We start from the raw sequence: 7,526 nt of genomic DNA on the forward strand, positions 1-7,526 counted from the left end.
GGCGGTTGGAGCCGGAAGGGAGCGTGGCGGCCGCTCACAGGTGGAATAACCGCAGGAGCTCGTAGTTTCGGGACGTTCGCACAGCAGGTGCTTTAGGCAGCGCGCGCCCCCTCCACTGAAGTGCGGGTCACGCACTGGGCCAAGCGGCCCGTCGGCGCCCACAGAGCCGGCCAGTCCATGTCCTCAGGCTGTTGCTGGCCATGTGGGGCAGCTCCTTCTCTCTGGGGCCTGGGGTGATGAACAGGGGGAGCCTGCTTTTTCCGTGGGGGGTGGAGAGGGGATCCAGGTTTGTCGCGGGAGGGAGACCTGAGGCAGGGCAGGTCTCTGGTGGAGCATGATGTTTGACAGGTCACAGCTCTTGTGTCTCTGCAGCCCTTCTGCATGGACTGGAGTTGTGGGGGCAGGCTTTGCCCAGGCAGACGGGCCGGGCTTTGCCCTGGTTCACACCTCGCAGGTTCCCGCTGACCATCTTCTGTGTCATTTGCCATCTGTTGTGCTTGCCGTTGTTCAGCTTGGCATCAGTGGGGCTGGCCAGCAGAGAGTCTGGCACAAGGACTGTGCTGTAATGGGAGAGTATTACCTGTGCAAGCCGTGTCTGTTTGCATATACAGAATGTGAAGTGCTACATGATACTAGCGTGGCTTAGGGCTCAGGGGGGTGTAGTGAGTCATGCATTTCATGACATCACAGTTCATTTCTGTTTGAACAAATTCCCAATAGTGTAGAAAACACATTATGGGAGGGTGCAGCTATGCACCCCAACAGCCCTTGATGCTACTGTTACAATACATGGACTAAAGAGCATGCTTTCCTGCAATGACAGTCTTGTACAGTGACACTTAACATGGTTACAGGTTTTTAGCTTCCGTGGCAATATATTATTTTCCAAACCATGCTAATGCTGTCCTGTTTTTTATTCACATATCTGAAACAATTTGGGGGAGATTTTCAAAGGCACACCGGGGAGTTGAGCAATCTAACTGCAAATGAAAGTAAATTGGAGTTAGGCATCTCCCTCTTTCTGTATGAAAATCTCCCCATTTATTATTAATGAAGAAATATGATTTACAGGAGGAGCATGCTTCATTTATGTTTGATTTTAAAATGCACTATGTGGAAACAAATTTGGGTACTAGACTAGGACTCAGAACATCTGGGTCCTAATTCCAACACTGTCAGTGGCTCATTGTGTGACTTTACACAAGTCACTTAACCTCTGTTTTAATATCTATAAAATGGAGATATACTTACTTCTGTAAAGTTCTTTAGGATCTAGAACTCAAAAGTGCTAGGTTATTTGTTAAAAGGGATCTCCATCCTGTTAAAGCAAATAATTTGTGTTCAAAGTAGTGGTTCTAGTCAGACACCTTATTTATTAGGTTTGTGGTCTCACCAGTGCCTTTGTAACTTACACAAATACAGTCACTAAAGTGAATATCTAGATCTCCATTTCTACTGGACTTAATGAGGGGCTGTGGTGATGAATGTACAATGCAGAAAAGAAACCTGGGTTTGTGTTGTCCTGACTTAACTGTGAAGGCTTAGTAGCAGTTATGAGGGAGACTGATGGTTCCTAGCCTGTTCTTCCCATCAGCTGTGCCTCAGGATACATGGAATTTAGCTACAAGTTATGGAGAAAGTATACAGTAGCAAATACATGATATTTAATTAAACAGTATCTATTAGTGATTGTGACACACCTGTATGTGGATACCCTTTTTATTTTGCAACTTTTATGTGTCAGTGTCTGTAAAATTCTCCTGGTTCTTTCTATAGGATGCCTCTTGTAGCTATCTCCCAGCCTTTGCTATTCTTGCAGAGTGTTCAGGAGTAGGTCATAACACCAACAGCCTATGGCATATCTGTTATTAGCCCAATGTGTTCTATCTAAGCTCCAGAATCTGTTCACCTGCTGCCATCCTGCCAGCTCCATGCACAAGAATATGGATTTCGTAGGAATAAACTCTCCCGTGCCAGGTTCTGCTTCCCACAGGTTGTATTTGACTTGTATATATTGCTTTTCATTCCCACAGATTCTAAAACAGACTATAAATAACAGCCCATTTTACTAGTGTGCTTATTCACATTAATAAAGGTTTCCCAAACTGGGTCCTATATAGACCTATAACATCAAAGATCCTTAGTCCAAAATAGTTGGAATTTGGTAACCTGCAGGCCATGCTGCAAAAGACATCTGTTTGGTGGGCTTTTTGGAGAAGATTGAGGTTGTGCTTCCTACGTGAAGGTGTGGAAAGGGGTCTTTGCAAGGGGCAGGTTGAGCTCTTGCTGAATTGATTTAAATGCTGCTGAGACTTAATTTGTATTGTCAATGTTTTAGGGTTCCCATAATCTTGAATAAGTCTATTAGTTATTAATTCTAAATAAATACCTTTGTTCCTTCTTTTGGTCTTTACGTTGCTGCCCAGGGGGAGGGGCTATTAGCCTTTCCCTGGAGCGTAATCCTGTGATCTGATTTCTAGACAGATTCCAGAGTATAGTGCGTAGGTTCACAGACCTCTAATTTGACCAGACGCTTGGATATGGGGTATCTGCTTGTGTCTTTCTCTAAGGAGGAAGCTGAATTTCCAGTACAGTTCAGTAGCTTTATTAAAAACAATCTATTTATGCATTAGAGAAAAGAGTAGAGTAAGAAGATTTTAAAATGAAACAAACACCTACTTTTGTGTCTGAGGTCAGCCTATTCTCCTTTCAGTTCTCACAGAGACCATGACAAGGTCTGCTTGTCTCAGTCATTCATGCTGTTACCATATTCATGGAGCTCAACCCCTTCATCGTTCTCAGGCCACCCCTCATGTTTCTGACTAGATTGATTGGTTTTCTAGGAGTTCTGCTGTCAGCCATTGTCCAGAATAGTCCATGCATTGTCTTAATTATGATTAGCCATATACTGCATCTCCATAGCAGGGGTTGTTTTGTCCATGACAGATTGTCTCCTGCTGTGCCAACATATTCACTAGACAGGACATATTATAGTTTTGATATGTAACAGAAAAATGAACTAAGAGGTCTGCCCCATCTTTATGAGGGATAGGGAGGTTTATTTCAAGAAAATGAGGGCAGGCCTCTACCTGACCAAAAAAACAAATGGCATGAGATCGTTAATTGTACATGTGCAGTTAATGAAACCTTAAAAGACAAGGTTCTACTCACAAGATTCCCACACAATAAACTTCACAGAACTAAAATTGACTTTGGAAGGAGGAGTTGACCTGAATGAGATTTTAAGCATTGTTTCCACACAGTCATCACTGGAATGAGATCTGTTTAACAGTACACTGCAACGATATGTAATAGTTTGGGATAGGAAGGGCCCATCATGTGAGACATTGAGCATCCTCAGCTTCTGTTAAAGTCCATGGAAGTAGGGGGTTAGACAACAATGTTGACTGTTACAGTGTGGGAGGAGAAAGCCCAAAGTGAAGTGCTGCAGCAATCTCACATGCTGCCAACTTGGCTACTTCCCAGGGGCAACATATACAGTGATTATGCAGTTGAGCAGGACACATTTATTCTAAGGGTTTATTTCTTTTAACTTAACCAAAGTTAAGGATCACATAATGAAGTAAGAGCAGAGGGAGCGTAGTGATTTGTGGAATGTTAGCTGGAAAAAAGTGATTTTAAAGGAGCAGAGTGAGCTGGTTTGGCATAGTGGAAAAGGAAAGCTGTTACTGGCAGACAGCAGCATGAAAAAGATGCAGAAATGACATTCTGAGAGGTGTGTGGAGTGTTATGTGCCCACAGTTTGGGTGGGCACATTTTAATTAAAACAAAATTAAATTTTGCAAAAGGAGGAGAGCCAAGATGTAAGCAGAGTTGGGGTGGCCCCATGTTGCATGTAGTAAATGAGGCCAAGGAGTTTGAACTTCTGAGGAAAGAGACAAAGAATTTGAGACTTGGGGTGAGGCTCAGTCATCCTGGAAAAGAAAGTTAACATTAGCTGCAACATGGTGAATGGATGGGGCAGAAGAGAGGATATAATGGCATCATTTCCATGGCACATGTCTTGTAAACTATAGCACGGCCTTCCATTAGGGTCCCCAGTCTTTGTCCATAGGGCCCTCATCCTTAAGTCAGCCTCTAGAGAGAATTGAGGGCTCTTGACTCCTTGGAAAGAGTATCCCTGAGTGAAGGGACCCACTGAATCCAACTGACCCTACAGGGCCTTCTATGTAATCTTATCTGGCTCCCATCACCCTAGAGTCTGACTTTGGTGAGGCCACTAGCAATAAATCTTTACACTTATGAAATGGGTATAGGATTTTTAATCACCATAGATAGTCAGGAACTTAGTCTTACACCTGATTTAAATTTGACCAGTCTGTAGTATGCCTTTTTTAGGGCACACTGTATGTGAGGGGTTTCTGGCAGCAAAAATGTAGCACTGATACATGACTCAAAGAATTAGAGGGTGGGTAATATAATTAATACCAATCAGTATGGGTTTATGGAAGATAGAGCCTATCAAGCTATTTTTTGTGCATTTGATGAGATTTCAACTGGTTGATAAAGGTAATATGTTTATCTAATACACCTAGACTCCCATAAGACATTTTACTTGTCATACAAAACATGGTACACAATAAATGGATTAAAAACTGGCTGATAGGTCTCCAAATGTAATTGTAAATGGGAATCATCATGAAGCAGGTGTGTATCTCGTGGGGTCCTGCAGGGATCATTACTTGGCCCTATGCTATTTCACATTTCTTCTAGCTCATGGAGAACAAACATATCACTGATGAAGTTTGCAGATTACACAGATGTGGGTGGGAGTGGCAAATAATGAAGAGGACAGGTCTGAGAGCATTCTGGATCTCTTGGTATTCTCGATGCAAACAATCAATGCATTTTAATGTGGCCAAATGTAAATGTATACATCTAGGAACAAAGAATGTAGCTCTGACTCACAGGATGGGGGACTCTATCCTGGGAAATAGAGACTCTGAAAAGACTTGGAGTCCATGTCCAGATGAATATCCACCATGATCCTCCAGTGAGACACTATAGCCAGAAGGGCTAATGCAGTCCTTGGATGCATAAACAGGAATCTTGAGTAGGGTGGGGAGGTTAAGTTGAGTTTGTATTTGGCACTGGTGTGACAATTACTGGAATACTATGTCCAGTTCTGCTGTCCACAGTTAAAGAAGGATTTTAAATTGGAGAGGGTTCAAAGAAGAGCCACAAGATTAAAGGATTGGAAAACATACCTTATGGTAACAGTCTCAAGGTAAACAGACAAAGTTAAAGGGTGAACTGATCAGGCTATATGTATCTACATGGGGAAAGAGAAATTTGATAATTGGCTCTTCAGTCTAGCAGACAGAAGTCTAACAAAATCCAGTGGCTTGAAGTTGGAGCTAGACAATTTATACTGGAAATAAAGCACAAGTTTTGAACAGTGAAGATAATTAGCCATTGGAACAATTTACCAAGAGTTGTGCTGGATTTGCCATCATTGACAATTTTTAAATCAAGATTGGAAGTTTTTCTAAAACATATGCCGTAGTTCAGCAGGGTTCTCAACCAGGGTTCTGAGGCCCCTGGGGGGCCGAGAACAGGTTTCAGGGGGTCTGCCAAGCAGGGCCAGCAATAGACTCATTGGAGCCCAGGGCAGAAAGCCAAAGCCCCAATGCTCCGAGCCCTGCCAGCTAGGCCTCACACTGAAGTCTGAGAAGCTTAGCTTCGTGGGCCCCCCGTGGCGTGGGGCCCTAGGCAGTTGCCCTGCTTGCTACCACCTAATGTCAGCCTGGCTTTTACATGCAGATAAACAGTTGTTGTGGCACATGTGGACCATGGAGTTTTTATAGCATGTTGGGGGGGGCCCTCAAAGAAAAAGGTTGAGAACCCCTCCTGTAGTTCAAACAGCAATTTTGGGAAGTTCAGTGGCCTATTTTATGCGGGTGGTCAGACTAGATCAGGGGTCTCAAACACGCAGCCCGCGGGGTTATTTTCTGCGGGGCCCCCCCGCCCTCCCCCAGTGTTTACTTAGAGCAGCTCCGGCCCGACGCGCACCGGGGGCAGGGCAGGCTGCCTGCCTGCCCTGCCCTCGCGCCACTCCGGGACGGAACCTGGGGAAGGAGAGGCGCAGGGGTGTGTGTTGCTGTTGCTTCAGGCACTGCCCCCAGGAGCTCCCATTGGCCATGGTTCCCCGTTCCCGGCCAATCGGAGCTGCTGGGAGTGGTGCCTGAAGCAACAGCCACACACACCCCTGCGCCCCTCCTTCCCCAGGTTCCGTCAGCTTCCTGGAGCAGCGTGGGCGCAGGGAGCCTGCCCTGCCCCCGGTGAGCGTCAGGCCAGAGCCCACCCCCCGAATCCCTCCTGCAGCTGAACCCCCTGCCCTGAGCCCCCTGCTGCACCCCTCCTGCACCCTGACCCCCTGCACCCCAACCCACTACCCTGAGCCCTGGCTGCACCCCAACCCACGACCCTGAGCCCCCTGCTGCACCCTGAACCCCTGCCACACCCTGCACCCCAACCCCCTGCCCTGAGCCCCCTGCTGCACCCTGACCCGAACCCCCTGCTGCACCCCACACTCTTCCTGCACGCCAACCCCCTGCCCTGAACCCCTGCCATGAACCCCCCCACAGCACCCTGCACCCCTCCTGCACCCCAACCCCCTGCCCTAGTGCACCCCCTGCTGCACCCTGACCCCCTCCTGCACCCCACACCCCAACTCCCTGCCCTGAGCCCCTGCCTCACCCCACACCCCTCCTGCTCCCCCTGAGGGCAGGGAGGGAGTGGAGTTGGGGTGGGGATTTCAGGGAAGGGGTTGAATGGGGGCAGTGAAGGGGTGGAGTGGGGGCGGGGCCGAGGGCGGCCGGGGGGAGGCGTCAGTAAATGCGGCCCTCAGGCCAATGTACTAGTCCTCATGTGGCCCTCGTGGTCATTTGAGTTTGAGACCCCTGGACTAGATGATCACAGTGGTCTCTTCTGACCTTCGAATCTAGAAATAAATGTGCAAAAAAACTGGTTCTCATGCCCTTGTGTTCCTATGGTTTTATTTTTTACTGTAGCGGAGGCATCTAATCTTACAATCCTTGTCTCCTAATATTCTTAGGTTCTTGGATTTTAAGCCCAGGAGGGACTATTGTGATCTAGTCTGACTTCCTGCATAATACAGGCCATTTAATTTCAAATAGAACCTGGACTTACATTTTAGTTAGACTAGGACTCTGTACACCCCTCCCCCCCCCACACACACATTATAAATTTAATATTTCAGAGGCCTGGTCCACACTAACCCCCCACTTCGGACTAAGGTACGCAAATTCAGCTACGTTAATAACGTAGCTGAATTCGAAGTACCTTAGTCTGAACTTACCGCGGGTCCAGACGCGGCAGGAAGGCTCCCCTGTCGATGCCGCGTACTCCTCTCGCTGAGCTGGAGTACCGGCGTCGACGGCGAGCACTTCCGGGATCGATCCGGGATCGATTTATCGCATCTAGACAAGACGCGATAATCGATCCCAGAAGATCGATCGCTTACATCCGGACCAGGAAGTAAG

The 7,526-nt window shown here is 47.0% G+C and overlaps 1 protein-coding gene across 2 annotated transcripts in view; it reads left to right on the forward strand.

Moving 5' to 3' along the window:
- UGGT1 (UDP-glucose glycoprotein glucosyltransferase 1) overlaps nucleotides 1–7,526 on the forward strand; it is a 95,019-nt gene continuing 87,493 nt past the window's right edge. The window contains exon 1 of one of the 2 annotated variants that reach the window (XM_024216825.2): nucleotides 1–87. The gene's annotated coding sequence lies outside the window, so the exon portion shown is untranslated. The remainder of the gene's footprint in view (nucleotides 88–7,526) is intronic. The other variant, XM_029911087.1, reaches the window with a different exon arrangement.

Source organism: Terrapene carolina, unplaced genomic scaffold (genome assembly GCF_002925995.2).
Source record: "Terrapene carolina triunguis isolate 2854851 unplaced genomic scaffold, T_m_triunguis-2.0 Scaffold88, whole genome shotgun sequence".
Taxonomy (NCBI): Eukaryota; Metazoa; Chordata; order Testudines; family Emydidae; genus Terrapene; species Terrapene triunguis.